The sequence below is a fragment of the Chrysochloris asiatica genome, unplaced genomic scaffold (genome assembly GCF_000296735.1).
Source record: "Chrysochloris asiatica unplaced genomic scaffold, ChrAsi1.0 scaffold00111, whole genome shotgun sequence".
In the NCBI taxonomy this organism is placed as follows: Eukaryota; Metazoa; Chordata; class Mammalia; order Afrosoricida; family Chrysochloridae; genus Chrysochloris; species Chrysochloris asiatica.
The window spans coordinates 996,731-1,012,586 of NW_006408629.1; positions in this window are offsets into that span (position 1 = coordinate 996,731).

Below are 15,856 nucleotides of genomic sequence, written 5' to 3' on the forward strand. Positions count from 1 at the left end.
TCTATGTGTTTTTATTAATATAAATGATCATATATTTAAATCCTGTTTATATTCATGATCTGCATATGATATGCACACACAGATAGCAATTTCTTTCTTTATATTTATACAAAATTTACTTATTCAAATCTATTTTTTTTCTCCTAAATGCAGACCAATTATGCCCTGAAAATTTATAAGATTTATGTATGGAGAAACCTATAAAATAAGAAAAGAAAGGAATTAGTTCTAAAGAAATTTTGAAGTCAAAGTATACAAGTATAAAGACCATTTGTTGTATAGCACAAGATAATCTAGGCACCAAATCTTATCTCTACTTAGGCTGTGTTGCAACTCTAACAAACAAAAAATTTTCAAGTAACTGATTTACAAAGTGCTTCCTAGCACACTCTACAAAAGCTTTAGAAAGATTTCAATGTATTATATTTCAGATAAAATCTTCTCACTAAAGACAAAATAAATAAATAAAATGCACACACATTGATTACCTTCTATAAGCCAAACACTTTGGTAGGCATCACAGAAGATTGATATGTATAAAATGAGTCTCTCATTCTTTAGAAACTTAAAGTCACTTTAGTTAAACCAGAGAGGTCCTACTATTCATAAAAGAACTTTTCACAGTTTTTATACACATAAACTGTTCTGCTGAATGCGTTGAAAGTCTTCCAAAGTGTCAGCCATTTTGAATGCATTCAAACAGTAGTTGATGCCAATTAAACCACTGAATCATAATTGTGAAGCAAAAGCATATGAGTATAAGTATAATTGAAATAGTTCATATTTAATACTAGAGTATTAAAATTATATAGTTTGAAAAATATTGCATTAGTTTGATTGAAATATTACACAATTTTACAGTCGCTTCCACTTTTTATTGAGTTTATCATTTGTTTATGTGCACAGACTTACTTTTTATATAAAAGTTTGAGTGTGTGTGTGTGTGTGTGTTTGTGTGTTTTCTTCAAATGAAAGATTGGCTAGTAAAACAGTATAACATCAATAAAACATGTTTTCATGGTCTGTGGTCACTGATATGACAACTGGTAGCTGTAGGCTTTTTAGTTAACAATCTGAAATGAATTTGTTGTTCTGTTGGTGTACTTTTCAGTGAAAAAAATGATGAAGATTAAAAGGATATCAACTGACATTAACCAGCTGTTTTAACAGATGTCACAAAGTGAGTGGATGAGGAATTCATATGACTTTTTCAGTTCCCATAATCATTATTAAAAATTTGGGGACTTACAGACAGAATTAGTTTATGAATTTTCTTTTCTTACTGATTATCCTAAAATTTTATTCCTGGAAGTTATCATGAGCACTAAATTTTCTTAAGGATGATTTTTGGTAAATCAGGATTATGTTATTAAGGTTTCGACTAACTTAGTTTCTAGAAGACACTATCCTATATTCCCCTGATTCTAGATGACACTATCCTATATTTCCCTGATTCAGGGTTTCATTTTTGAGAGATTCACAATAGTGCCAGCCTACAGGCAATTTTACCAGCCAATGTTTAGTCTATTTTAAGAATATTATTTTGGTAATATGTGATATATCTGAGAAAGGGAAGCAAAATTGTGGTCTGAAAAAATATACCAAAAATATTTACACAGGCTAATTTTATGAGATCTCAAATTTAGGTAATCTTGCTTTAGAGTATGAAAGAATACCCGTTAGGCTCAACTTGGCCACTTTTATTCATGGTCTTAACCATTATTTCATATAAGTATTATAATGTTGAGAAGAATTTGCTCTGGAAATTCACCAGAAAACAAGTTATAGTAGAGAGTTTTCCCAAAAAAATGAGTATAAGGACTAATCAATTTGGCATAAATTTACCATGATATACAGAAAAAGGGAGGGTATTATTTTTAAAAGATTATAAACCATTCAGATTAATAACCCTGAAGTGTTAGAGTTTTGTTTTTTCTCAACTAACACGTGATGCTACCTGTAGAAATATCAAACACAGCAACAATTTCATGAATATTGAAATTACAAAATTAAATTTAAGTAAATGTTCATTGTAATTAAAATTTTTTCATTATGTATAGGTACACTAGATTGCTGATGTGAAGCAAATGTTTTCTACAAAAATGATGAAAATTCAGATGACAAGGGAACTAGATATGGGAGGAGAGAAGGCAATGACTGTTTAAAATAATCCACAGCATTTTGAAAGCAAATTTAAAATCCATTTTTATATCTTGTTTATGATGGAGTCAGGTCACAACCTCTTTGAAAATAACATGATGTATGTTATTTTTGCCTCGAAACCTTTTTGATCTGCTGTTGACTTGGTGTTTTGACCTTGCCTCTGAACACAAAGCATTTGTGTTAACTGATGGAGAGGTCACTGGGCTTACAACACAGTTTTAGTGTTTTATTTTAACAGTTCAATAATGAGGTGAAGGGTAACATGCCTGAGAGTGACCATAATAGCTTTATTGCGATTTTTTATTAAGACCTTTTAAGATAATTGTCTTAAGAATTTTAATATTATTTTTGTTATTTTAGAACTTCTGGTCTAAACACCGATTTATGCTAGTCATGACTCCATTTCTGCTGTTTCACACTGTGATAATTTTCATTATGTTCATTATATTTTAGACCTCTTAGAAGGTTTATTTAAAAATTAATATTTTCACTAGATGCATGCTGTATACTTCTTTCTCCTAAACATAACAATATATAACTTATGGATCTATTTCTGAGAGTGACTATATTAAACTTTTAATGCTGTTATATGTTATTCTTATATGTAAATGTACAGAATTTGATATGTAAAAATTTATTTAACAAAGGTGAGTTCTTCAAAATATATTCCAATTAGACATATTTGTGCTAAAAACTTCATTTATTGAATGACTTAGATAAACATTAAAAGAAAAAAATGTGCTTTTCTAGAATGTCTATATCTATGTAAAATACCATAATGCTTCATTCTTAAAACAGCATTATATAGTTTTATCTAAAGCCATTAAAGGCCTGGATAGCATTATATATTTGTTATTTATTTTCTTTTTCTAAATATTTCCTTTCAAGTGATACTTTATGATCACTTTAATTATAGGCAGGAGTTCCGGTGTGGACATGTCAGATAAGCATTGGACTGTTAGCCTATAATTCAAACCCACTATCTGCTCCTCAGAAACCCTATACAGGGTTACTGTGAGTAAGAAACAACTTAGTGACAATCAACAACAACAACATCAACTTATAGGTAGCTCATCCACCCTATATAGGATTTCCAAAGCTGCAAATCTTTGCAGGAGTAGAAAGCCTCATCTTTCTCATGCAGAACACAGGTGGGCCTGAACCACAGACCTTGTGATTCCAGTGCTTATCCTACAGAACCTACCACACTTCCCATAGGAAATTCAATGTTGTTGTTGTTGTTGTTATGCGCCGTGGAGTTGGTTCCGACTCATAGTGACTCTGTACAGGTTTTCCGAGGTTGTAAATCTTTACAAGAGCAGAAAGCCTCATTTTTCTCTCACAGAACAGCTGGTAGTTTTGAACTGCAGACCATGAGATTAGCAGCCCGATTCGTAACCACTACACTACCAGAGCTCCTTAGCAAACTCATTGTCTGGTGGATCTTTGCTGAAAGCAAAGAATATCAGAAAGATGTTTACCTGTGCTTTATTGACTACGCAAAGACTTTCTTTTGTGTGGACCATGACAAGCTATAGACAACATTGCGGAGTATTCTGGAACACTTAAATGTGCTCATGAGGAATCTGTACCTGGACCAAGAAGCAGTTGTTCGAACAGAACATGGGTATACTGAATGGTTTAAAATTTAAAAAGTTGTGTGACAAGGATGTATTTTTTCACCATGCTTATTTCACCTGTATACTGAGCAAATAATCCTAGAAACTGGGTTATCTGAAGAAAACGTGGCATCAGGATTGGAGGAAGACTCATTAACAACCTGCAATATGCAGATGATACAACCTGGCTTGCTGAAAGTGAAGAGGACTTAAAACATTTACTGATGAAGATCAAAGAGCACAGCCTTCGGTATGGATTACATCTCAATGTCAAGAAAACAAAAATCCTCACCACTGGACCAATAAAAACGTTCTTATCAACAAAGAAAAGATTGAAGTTGTCAAAGAGTTCATTCTTCTTGGTTCAACTACCAACACTCATGGAAGCAGCTGTCAAGAAATCAAACTATGTATTGCATTAGGCAAATCTGCTGCACAAGACTTTTTTAAAGTGTTGAAGAGCAAAGATATCAGCTTGAGGACTAAGGTGTGTCTAACCCAAGCCATGGTGTTTTCAATAACTTAATATGCATGTGAAAGCTGGACAGTGAATAAGGAAGACTGTAGAAGAACTGATGCCTTTGAGTTATGGTATTGGAGGAGAATATTGAAAGTAAAAGAACCAATAGATCTGTTTTGGAAGAGGTGCAGCCAGAGTGCTTATTGGAGGCCAAGATGGCCAAACTTCATCTCTCATACTTCGGACATATTGTCAGGAGGGGCCAGTAACTGGAGAAGGATATCATGTTTGGTAAGGTCAGAGAAAAAAGAGAAAGACCCCCAATAAGATGGATTGGCCAAGTGGCAGCATTGATTGCCTCAAGTGTGGCAACAGTAGTGAGGTTGGCCCAGGATTGGGTAGTGTTTCGTTCTGGTGTACATAAGGTCACTGTGGATTGGTACCGACTTGATGGCGCCTAACAAGAATAACAACAACAATCATTTTTCAGAAGTTCTGGTGTGGTGCTGTGGACTAATGCATCAGACTGCAAAGTCTTTTGAAATGCAACGTCGGCCGTTTGAGTTCACCAACTGCTCATTGGAAACCCCATACAGGGTCACTATGGGTCAGAACCGACTTGACGGTGCTTAACAAGAACAACAACAATCATTTTTCATGTATGATTTTTTAAAACAGAGTAATTAAGTGGGTAAGTTCACTAGTCACTTTACAGCTTTATATTGCATATATTTTCTATCATTTATCAAAATAAAAAAGAAATGAACAGTAGATTATTCTTTTCTTCTTAAATAGAAACTTTATTGTGGTACAATATGCATAAAATAAAAATGCACACATGTATACATTCAGATTAGTTTTGACAAATGTATGCATCTGGGTGGTACAAATTGTTAATGGGCTAAACTTCTAACAGAAAGGTTACAAATATGAGTTTACACAGAAGCACCTAGAAAGTAAGGCCTAATGATCTGCTTTTTAAAAACCAGCCATTATAAAACCTATGGAAGAGTTTTTCTCTAATGTGTATGGGGGTGCCATATTGTTGTTACATGCCATTGAGATGGTTCCAACTCTTTGTTACCCTATGCACAACATATTGCAACACTGCCTCACAACCATTTTTACTCTTGAATCCATTGCTGCTACCACGGTGTCAATCTCTACCTCTTTATCTCTGACCCTCACTTTATCAACCATAATATCCTTCTTCAGGGATTGGTTCTTAGTGATAACATGTCCAAAGTATTAGAGATGAAGTTTTGCCATCCTAGCTCCAAAGGAGCTTTATGGCTGTACTTGTACCAGAGATTTTCTGGTTTGTCTGGCAGTCCATGATACTTTTAATATTCTTTTCCATAACTGTAATTCAAATGCTAAAATTATTCTACACAGTCTTACTTATTCATTGTCTAACTTTCACAGGCATATGAGGCCATTGAAAATGCCATGGCATGGGTCAGGTTCACCATAATCCTCAAAGTGACACCTTTGCTCTTGAATACTTAAACTAGGTCCCATGCAACAGATTTACCTAATGCAATACAACGTTTGATTATTTTACTGCTGCTTCCATGAGTGTTGGTAGGGGATCCAAGCAAAATTAAGTTTTTCACAACTTCAATCTTTTCTCCATTTACCATGATGTCACTTTCTGATCCAGTGGTGAGGATTTTTGTTTTCTTTATATTGAGATGCAAGCCATACTGAAGGCTGTGGTCTTTTAGCATCATCAGTATTTTAAGTCTTCTTCACTTTCAACAAGCAAGGTTGTATCATCTGCAAATGTAAGGTTGTTAATGAGTCTTCTCCCAATCCTGATGTGACTTTCTTCCACACATAAACCAGTTTCTAAGATTATTTGATTAGCATGCAGATTGTATATGCAGGATGAAATAATACAATCCTGACACACCTTTCTTTATTTTAAATCATCAAGTATTCCATTGTTCTGCTTGAATGAATGCCCTTTGGTCTGTGTACAGGTTCCTCAGGAGTACAATTAAGTGTCCTGAAATACGAATTCTTTGCTAATTTATACAAAGCTTGTCATGATCCACATAGCTGAAAGCCTGTGTGAAAGCATATCTTTCTGGTATTCTGTGTTTTTAGCTAAGATCCATTTGACATCAACAATGATAACCCTTGTTCCACATCTTTATCTGAATCCAGTTTGAATCTCTGGCAGTTCTGTTGATGTACTTTTGAGACTGTTTTGAATAATCTTCAGCAAAATTTTATTTGCTTGTGCTATGAATGATATTGTTCAATGTTTTCTGCATCCCATTGGGTTACCTCTCTTTGGAATGGGCACAAATGTGGATATCTTCCAATCCATTAGCAAATGGCTCTCTTCCAAATTTCTTGGCCTACATGAATGAGTGCCGTCAGCACTGCATAAGTTTATTGAAATATTTCAATTTCTATTAATTCAGTTCCCAGAGCCTTTGCCAATGCCTTCATTGCGCTTTTGATTTCTTCCTTCAGTACTCTTGGATCTTGATCACAAGCTACCTCTTGAAAAGGATGAACATTGACCATTTCTTTTAGGTACAGTAACTGTATGTTTCTTCCATCTTCTGTCAATGCTTTTTGCATCATTCAATATGTTTTCCATAGAATTCTTCAGTATTTCAAGTCGAGGCTTGAATTTTTTCTTCAGTGCTTTCAGCTTGAGAAATGCAAAGCATATTTTTCCCTTTTGGAATTTTAACTCCAAGTTTTTTGCACATTTGTTTATAATACTTGACTTTGTCTTGTCGAGCTGCCCTTTGAAATTTTCTGCTCAGCTCTTTTATCTCCTCGGTTTTTCCATTTTCTTTAGCATCTCTATGTTGAAGAGCAAGTTTGAGAGTCTCTTCCAACATCCATTTTGGTCTTTTCCCTTTTTTATGTCTTCTTAATGACCTTTTGCAGTCCTGGTTGGCACTGTAGTATTATGTGCTGGACTGCAAGGTCAGTTTGAACAGAAAGATGGGTGTTTAAAGCCCAGCAGCCACTCCTCAGAAACCCTACACAAGGTTGCTATAGGTTAGAACTGACTCCATGACACTTAACAGCAATAACAATGACCTTTTGCTTTCTTTCTGCATCATGTCCTTGATATCATTCCACAACTCTTCTGGTCTTCTGTCATTAGTGCCTAATGAGTCAAATCTGTTCTTGAGATGATTTCTAGATTCAGGTGGGAATGTTCAAGGTCATATTTTGGCTCTCATGGAGTTGTTTTAATTTTCTTCAACTTCCATCTGGATTTGCCTATGAGCAATTGATGGTCTGTTTCTCAGTCTGCCCCTGGCCTTATTTTGACTGAAGATTTCAAGTTTTTCTATCATCTCTTCCCTCAGATGTAGTCAGTTTGATTTCTTTGTATTCCATCTGAAGAAGTCCATGTGTGTAGTCATCTTTTATGTTGTTTAGAAAAGGTATTTGCAATGATTAAGTCATTAGTCTTGAAAATTCTGCCAGGCTATTTCCAGGATCATTTCCATCACCAAGGCCATATTTTCCAACTACAGATCTTTGCTCTTTGTTTCCAACCTTCATATTCAAATCACCAGTACTTACAGTACTTCTGAATAGCATGTTTGATCAATATCAAATTGAAGAAGTTGGCAGAATTCTTCAATTCCATCATCACTAGCTTTAGTGGTTGGTGCATAAATTTGACTAATAGTGGAATTCACTTGTATTCCTGTAGGAGTATGAATATTGTCCTATCATAGACAGCATTGTACTTCAAGATAGATTTTGAAGTTTTCTTTCTGATGATAAATGCTGCAACATTTGTCTTCAATTTGCCTTATAATTTGTCCTAGTAAATAAGCTATATGACTGTCTCAGTTCAGTGGAAACTGGTTAGTAGAATGCATAAATGTAACCACTACCACAATCAACATCTTGAAACGTTATATCACCTCAGAGGTCTCTTTGTTTTTTGTTTTTTGTTTTTTTTGCAGTCCATCATCCTAGTCCTTGGAGTCAGGCAATTAGTAATATGCTTTCTATACTATACATTTTATTGTACTATTTCATGTAAATGCAATCAAGCACTTTATATTATTTCATTGACTGATTTTTTTTCTTATTTTTAACTTCCTTGGTATGACATATTTAAGCTATCAAATATTATTCCATGTTTTAATAGTTTTATTTTTGTGTAGTCTTACATCATATATATATATATATATATACCGAAATTCATCCATTCATCTTTTGATAGAATCTTAGTTTGATTTTACTTTACAGTTATTGTGAATAATGTTCCTACGAAAGTTTGGGAAAGTTTGTGTGGATTTTTTTTTTTTTTTTTTATTGTAACTTATATTGATACAAAGTATTGGAATTTCTGATATTTCTTAAAATTTTCAGTAACATTTTATAATTATCAGTATACAGGTTCTGGGTAAAAACACACAAAAATGTCATTTTTTTATATATAAAATGTTTCCCTAGATTAAATTTGCAAAGGTTTTGTTGAGAATTTTTTCAACTCTCAGTATAATGCTCTAGGATCAGCACTGGACTGTGAAACACAAGGTCAGCAGTTCAAACCCACCAGGAGCTTCTTGGAAACCTTATACAGGGTCACTCTGTATTAGAAATGACTTGATGGCAGTTACTACAATAAATGTTCATAAATGGGAGTACTGGTATGGCACTGTAGGGTAAGCACTGGACACAACTTTGGTGGTTCAAACCCATCAACCACTCCTTAGAAACCCTATTCAGGGTCTCTATAAGTTGCAATTAGCTGCATAACTTGTGGTTAGGTATCCAGTGCTTATCCTACCTTGCCACATAAGGACTCCAATACCAATATTTGATAGAATTTGCTAACGAAACCATGTTTATCCAGGGTTTCTTTTGTGTGAAAATTTCAAATTACAAGTTCATTTTATCAGTTTTAAATTATAACTTTATTTCATAATCTTGGACTACTAACCACAAGTTCGGCAGTTCAAATCCACCCGTCACTTCCCAGAAGCCCTCTATAAGATCTCTATCAGTTAGAACTGATTGAAGGGCACGTTAAAACAACTTACTATAAAAGGATCCCATGTGGCACAATGGTTAAAACTTTTGGCTGCTAACCCAATGGATTGTGGTTCAAACTCCACAGGGTCTCTGCAGGAGAGCAGACCTGGTGATCTGTTCCCATGAATATGACCACCTAAGTGCAGCCAGAGTGCGCCTTGGAAGCCAAGATGGCTAAACTTCGTCTCTCATACTTTGGACATATTATCAGGAGGGAACAGTTGCTGGAGAAGGATGTTATTCTGGGTAAGGTGGAGGGTCAGAGAAAAAGAGGAAGATCCCCAATGAGATGGATTGGTCATGTGGCATCATTGATGGTGTCAAGTGTGGCAGCGGTAGTGAGGTTGGCCCAGGATCGGACATTGTTTCGTTCTTCTGTGCATGGGTCGCTATGAGTCGGTTCTGACTCAATGGCACCTGACAACAACAAGAAACACTAATGCGCAGTTCTACTCTATCCTAGAAGTTGAAATTGACTCAGTAACACCCAACAACTTACTGTGAGGTAATTTAAGGTAGATGCTAACATTATTGCTTTTAGATATGCTTTTTAAGTAGTCATTTAAACATTTTAAAAACGATGCTTTGAACATATTTAATTTCATCATACATGGAGATTACCATATTTTGCGATCATGAAATAATATCAGGCTTTAATTATCATTTAGAATACTATATTGTAATTTATTCTTCCCCTGTGGGTATTTTCATGTATGTAGCTTGATTTCTAAATGTTGGAGGATCTTTCAAATTGTTACTATTGTCACTGTCTTCAATTTCTTATATAATATCACTGCTGTCAGATTAGGAACCCCAACGGCCCTGTAGGATAAGTTAACCAGAAAAGATTCACTTCAAACCCACCAGTGGCCCCATGGCATAAGGATGAGGCTGTCTTCCTCTGTAAAGATGTATAGTCTCAGAAATCCTGAGTCAGTATCCACTAAATGGCCATGGGGTGGGTTCTCAGACAACCCTCTCTATAATTTCAATCTTTTTCTTGAGCATTATGATTTTTTTATTGTTTTTGTGGCTCAGCATATACTTGATCTTGTTGAATGTTTTATTCATGCTTACAAATATGTATATCCTGTACTTTAATGTTGTTGTTGTGAAGTTCCATCGAGTCAATTCTGTCTCATAATGACCCTTTATAAGGTTTCTGAGGAGCAGCTAGTGGGTTTGAACTTCTGATCTTCTGGTTGGCAGTACAGTGCTGATCCTATAGTGCCCCATCAGGACTGGTGTAGTGTTTCACAAATTCTTTTTTTTTTTTTTTAATATAAAATGAAAGTTTTCTTATAGTTATTGATTTTTGTTTATTTGTATGATCAAATACTGAGAAAGAAGTATAATTTGCATTTTGTCTATTTCCTCTCTTTGAATTCTGTAGTGTTTTCTTTGTAATGTGTTTAAATCTTTATCAATTATTAAGTAATCAGCCCTTTTATTATTATGCGATTCCTTTTTTTTAACCTCTAATAGTGTTCCTTGCTCTTAAGTCAACTTTGCCAGATATTATGCATCTTTCTTATGTTTAATTTTTTTCTGTATTTTTACTTTAGCCTACGTCTGCATTTATAATTAAACTGCTTCTTAAATATAACATAGGGTTGATACTGGCCTTCTATTCATTATGACAAGCTCTACTTTTTAAATTAGACTACTTAGACAAATTACATAGGAGAGAAATGAGGCTTTCTGCTCCTACAGACATTTACAGCCTCAAAAACCTGATATAGGGTTGCTATGAGTTGGAACAGACTCAACGGCATTTAACAACAAGAAGACAATTTACATTTACTATGATCCTCATGTGGCACTATAGGATAAACATTGGCCCACAAGGACGGTTTGAACAGGAAGGCCAGTGGGCTTCTCAGAAATCTTACACAAGGTCGCTATGATTTGAAACCGATTCAATGGCACTTAACAACAATAGCAACATAAGTATTAATATGTTCTGGTTGAAGCTTGCTATTTGTATTTTATTTGTATGTTCATAGAGCTTTTTTTCTTTATCTTCCTCCTTTTAAATAGATCATTTTTAGTTTGGGAAGTGTGGTGACTCTATAGATAAGTACTAGATGCAAGCCACAAGTTCAGTGATTTAAATCTGCCAGCTGCTCTGAGGAAGAAAGATGAGACGTTTCGCTCCCCCGAAAATGTAAAGCCTTGGAAACCCTATAAAGAGTTGCTATGAGTCAGAACCGACTTGAAGGCACTTAACAACATCATCATAGCAGAAAGCAGTATCCATATTTATATAATTCATTGAATGTGCCTTTTAAATTCAGACCCAGTGTATAAAAAATGTCTTAATAGCTGTGTGAAGTAGACTAGCAGAATAACCAGCAACTGGATTGCTTATTTGGAATCTAGTCAGTTCGTTATTTTTCTGTGAGTAGTTCCATTTTGGTATGAACTGATCTTTTAGCTTTTATCTAAAGGCATGAGGAAAAGTAATCACACTATCATGAAACACTTTAATCCATTATGAAGTGGAATTCATTAATATTTGATTACATATATATGAGAAAGACATTATAATAAATATAATTTTACTTATATAGATTTTTTAGTATATAGATTATTTTAAGTATATAGATTTCATTCTGTAGACATATAATGAGATACCCTGGCAGAATACTTAAACTGGGTTAGTACTAGAGAACCTAGCATGTTGTTTTGTTATTTTGTAGTAGAAAGTTGATTTGGAAGGTTCTCTGGGATTATTTTAATAATTCATAATTTATAATAATGTCTTGTTACATTGATGAGACTGCTTTGGGGCTACAACAGCCAAATGAGAATATTAGAAAGATTACTGTCGTTAAATGTAGCAGAGTTGGTTCCAATTCATAGTGACCCTTTTAGGCTTTCTAAGGTTGAAAATCTTTGCAGAAGCAAAAAGTCTCATATTTCTCCCATGGAGAAGCTGATGGGCTCAAACCATTGACCTGGTGGTGGTGGTTATATGCCGTCATGTCGATTCCGACTCAGCGACCCTGTACTGAGTTTCCGAGGCTGTAAATCTTTATGGGAGCAGAAAGCCTCATTTTTCTTCCATGGAACAGCTGGTAGTTTCAAACTGTTGGCCTTGAGGTTCACAGTCCGATTCATAACCACTATGCTACCAGAGCTCCTTAAAACCATTGACCTAGTGGTTCGCAATCCAGTGAATATTCTATAAGGCCACTAGGCTACCTTAAGAAATGTTTTGTCACGGCAATGAAACCATATATGATAGGATGAATGTAAAACTAATGTTCTCCCATGTAAACTATCACATAATTCACAATAAAACATAAAAAAAAAAAGAAAGAAAAAGAAATGGGTTGTTAAGTGCTGTCAAGTAGGTTCCAACACACAGTGAATGACACTGTATAGGATTTCCAAGGAGCAACTGGTGGGTTTGAACTGCTGACCTTGAAGTTAGCAGGTCAGTACTTATCTAGGTGACAGGAAAATAGTAAAGATCTACATGAAATATGATTTACTCATAAGGTTAAGAATCCAGATTAAATGAAAAGTTTTATAAGAAAAAAATATAATGTGCCAGCGAGAAAACTACTGAAACTAAGTGTTAGTGTACAAAATCAACATAAAAAAAAAAAAAAAAAATCTGTCTTATGTCTTTACACCAATAAAGAAAAAAATGAAAAGAAAAGAAGAAAAACAATTCTGTTTACAATAGCTACCAAATTACTTAGGAGTAATTCTAAACAGAAATAAACACAAACAAAGAAAACTAAAACAAAACAAAACAACTATTCTATGACTCTACTATTTTAAAAAGTCATGGAAAGGTTTCCATACAGGAAAAAAAAAATATTTTGATGGTTAGCAAGTATTTGAGGGAAGCGGAGAAAAGTCACTTACTAGACAATGTTATTGTTGCTGTTGTCAAGTCCATTCCTACCCACAGTGACCCTGTATAGGGTTTCTGAGCAGTGGTTGGTGAGTTGAACGACCCACCTTGCAATTCAAACTAACTTTGCAATCCAACACATTAACCCATATTGTCACACCAGAACCCCAATACTAAACTAAATAAAAGACATGTGTTAATTTGGATGAAGGTATAAATAGTATATAGCACACCACCTCCACACTGTACAATATCACTCAAGTAAAGAAAGACACAAGAGATGCAAAAAAACAGCTGACAAAACAAAGAATTTTAAAACTCCTATGCTGGTCAGTGATTCAAACCTCAAAAACCCTATATAGGATCTAGCCAAACCTCAGAAACCCTATATAGGATCGCTATGAATCCAAACGGACTCAACTGCACTTAACAACAACAATAATGCTTCCACAAAGATATAAAAGCCTATACAGGGTCGCTATGAGGTCGCAGACTCTATGGCACTTAACAACAACATATTTGAAAAAATGCATTTCTAGAATTTATACTGAAAAAATAAATTATATTGGAAGATAGAATTTAACAATAAAATATAGCACATCAAAAAATTTTAAATGCAATCTAAGTAGTGATTCGAGGGAAATTTATACCTTTTAAAGGAGCTCTGGTAGCGTTAGTGGTTACGAATCGCGTTGCTAATCTAATGATCAGCAGTTCGAAACTACCAGCTGTTCCACTGGAGAAAGATTAGGCTTTCTGCTCCCATAAAGATTTACAGCCTCGGAAACCCTATGTAGGGTCTCTGTGAGTCAGAACGGACTCCACGGCACATAATAACAACAACAATAATTAACAGGAATGCTTAACTAAGAAACAAAAAGAAATATAAAAGAATACACCTAAATTAAATACAATGGAAGTATTAACAACAGCAACAACAAGAAGAAGACAGAATTGAAACCAAAACAAAATAGAAAGCAAAAACAAAAATGTATTGGAGCATCTGCCCGTGTCTACTGAGACGGGTGCCCAATTTTGCAAAATCGAATAAAGAAACCTCACTCTCGCTAAAATAAGTATAGATTGGATTACTTGATCATTTGTTGGTATGGACAAGGTTTCTCATAAATTTGGGGGCCTCTCTGGGACTTTCTGCCAGCTTGGAGCAGCAACCCTGTTGAAAAGGAGATGCCCCCTGCCTTGGTTTTGGCAGCCTACTCCACAGGGTTGATTGCTTCCCAGAAAGAGCCAGAAAAGCACCCCAGACTGTTAAAAGATGATCAAAACTAGAGAGAGAGGCATGGAGGACTAAGAACAGAGTAACCGTGGTGACCAGGTAATCTGTGTACAGGTCAGGGAGAGAAAATTGGACTGTAAGTTTCACCTCGGTAGTCAGGCATTTTTGGGGGTCATTGTGTGACTGATACGCATCAAATGCAGAGTCTCAATCTGGACAAAGTGAAATCTCTGGGTTGTTTACAAGAAATCTCCATGAATACCCAAACATGGGGGCATTTTGGAAGGTTGAGTATACAAGGGAACTCAGATACCAGACCAAAAGAAAATGGGGAATGGAATTCTTGGTCTAGGGAAGAAGGGAGCAGGAGAGACTCCCACAGACATTCCTCTAGTCAGTCCTTCTGGGAGAATGTTGAGGGCTTGGGGGGACAATCCCTGAACCTGGGAAAAAGATAAAAATATTGTTGTTTCATTTGGCCAAAAGATCTAATCCCTTCCCGCATCTGTGTTCTGGCCTCAATTTGGTTCCAATGAGGACTGGGTCTGCCAAGCCTTAGTCCTTGATGTAACTAGAACAGTAGAACTCAGTCTTCTCAGAAGGAGATAGCCTATGCTCTTTGTTGATCAGTAGGGGGAGTGGAATCAGTTCAGAAGATGTTCTCCCTTAAAGGACTGAGACCAATACAAAATATTGAGGAATGGAGTGAGAAACCTATTGATGAATTATAAAGAGAAGCTCAGAAAGTTTTTGTAAGGAGACAGGAGGAAAAACAGAGGCAGAAAGCCAGAATTATGGTATCTACTGTGAATAAAATAGTAAATAAGAGATTAGAACAAGAACCCCCTTCTCGAAGGAAGTGGGACAGTGATTACAGTGTTAGACCTCTTCAGAGAAAAGGGAGGAGAGGAGTGGGATAGGCCCCCAAGTCCACCAGTGGAAGAATGTTAGAAGTGTGGGAAGACAGGCCATTTCAAAAGAGAATGTCCAGAGATAAGAAGCAAATGAAAAGTTATTCCCCTCATGAAAACAGAGGTTAACTTTTGAATCTTTTGTAACAGTACCTAATTGCAAGATTGGGTTAGGCTGAGAAAGGACAAGGGGCAGATGAAAGTAAATATGAAACTTCTGACTGAAGAGGAGAAAGGAAAGATTGACTCGTGGACATGGTCTAAAGAAGGCAACAGGGGAGAACTGGAAATTCTACCCTTGAGAGTGGAACTAAAAAGAGAAAACCGAGGGAGGTGGTCCATAGAAGATAATACCTTATCCCCATAGAAAGGAGTAAGGGTCTGCAGCCAATAATAAAGGGCCTAGAGATTATTGGGTTTTTTTGAAATGGTAGTTTCCAAATACAATTCTTACATAGACTGAGTTTACAATGCAAAATTCTGAGTTTGCACATTCAAGGTGTAACTTAAATGTGAAACGGGCACTGAAAAGATGTTTTGTTCTGTTTTAATATCTTT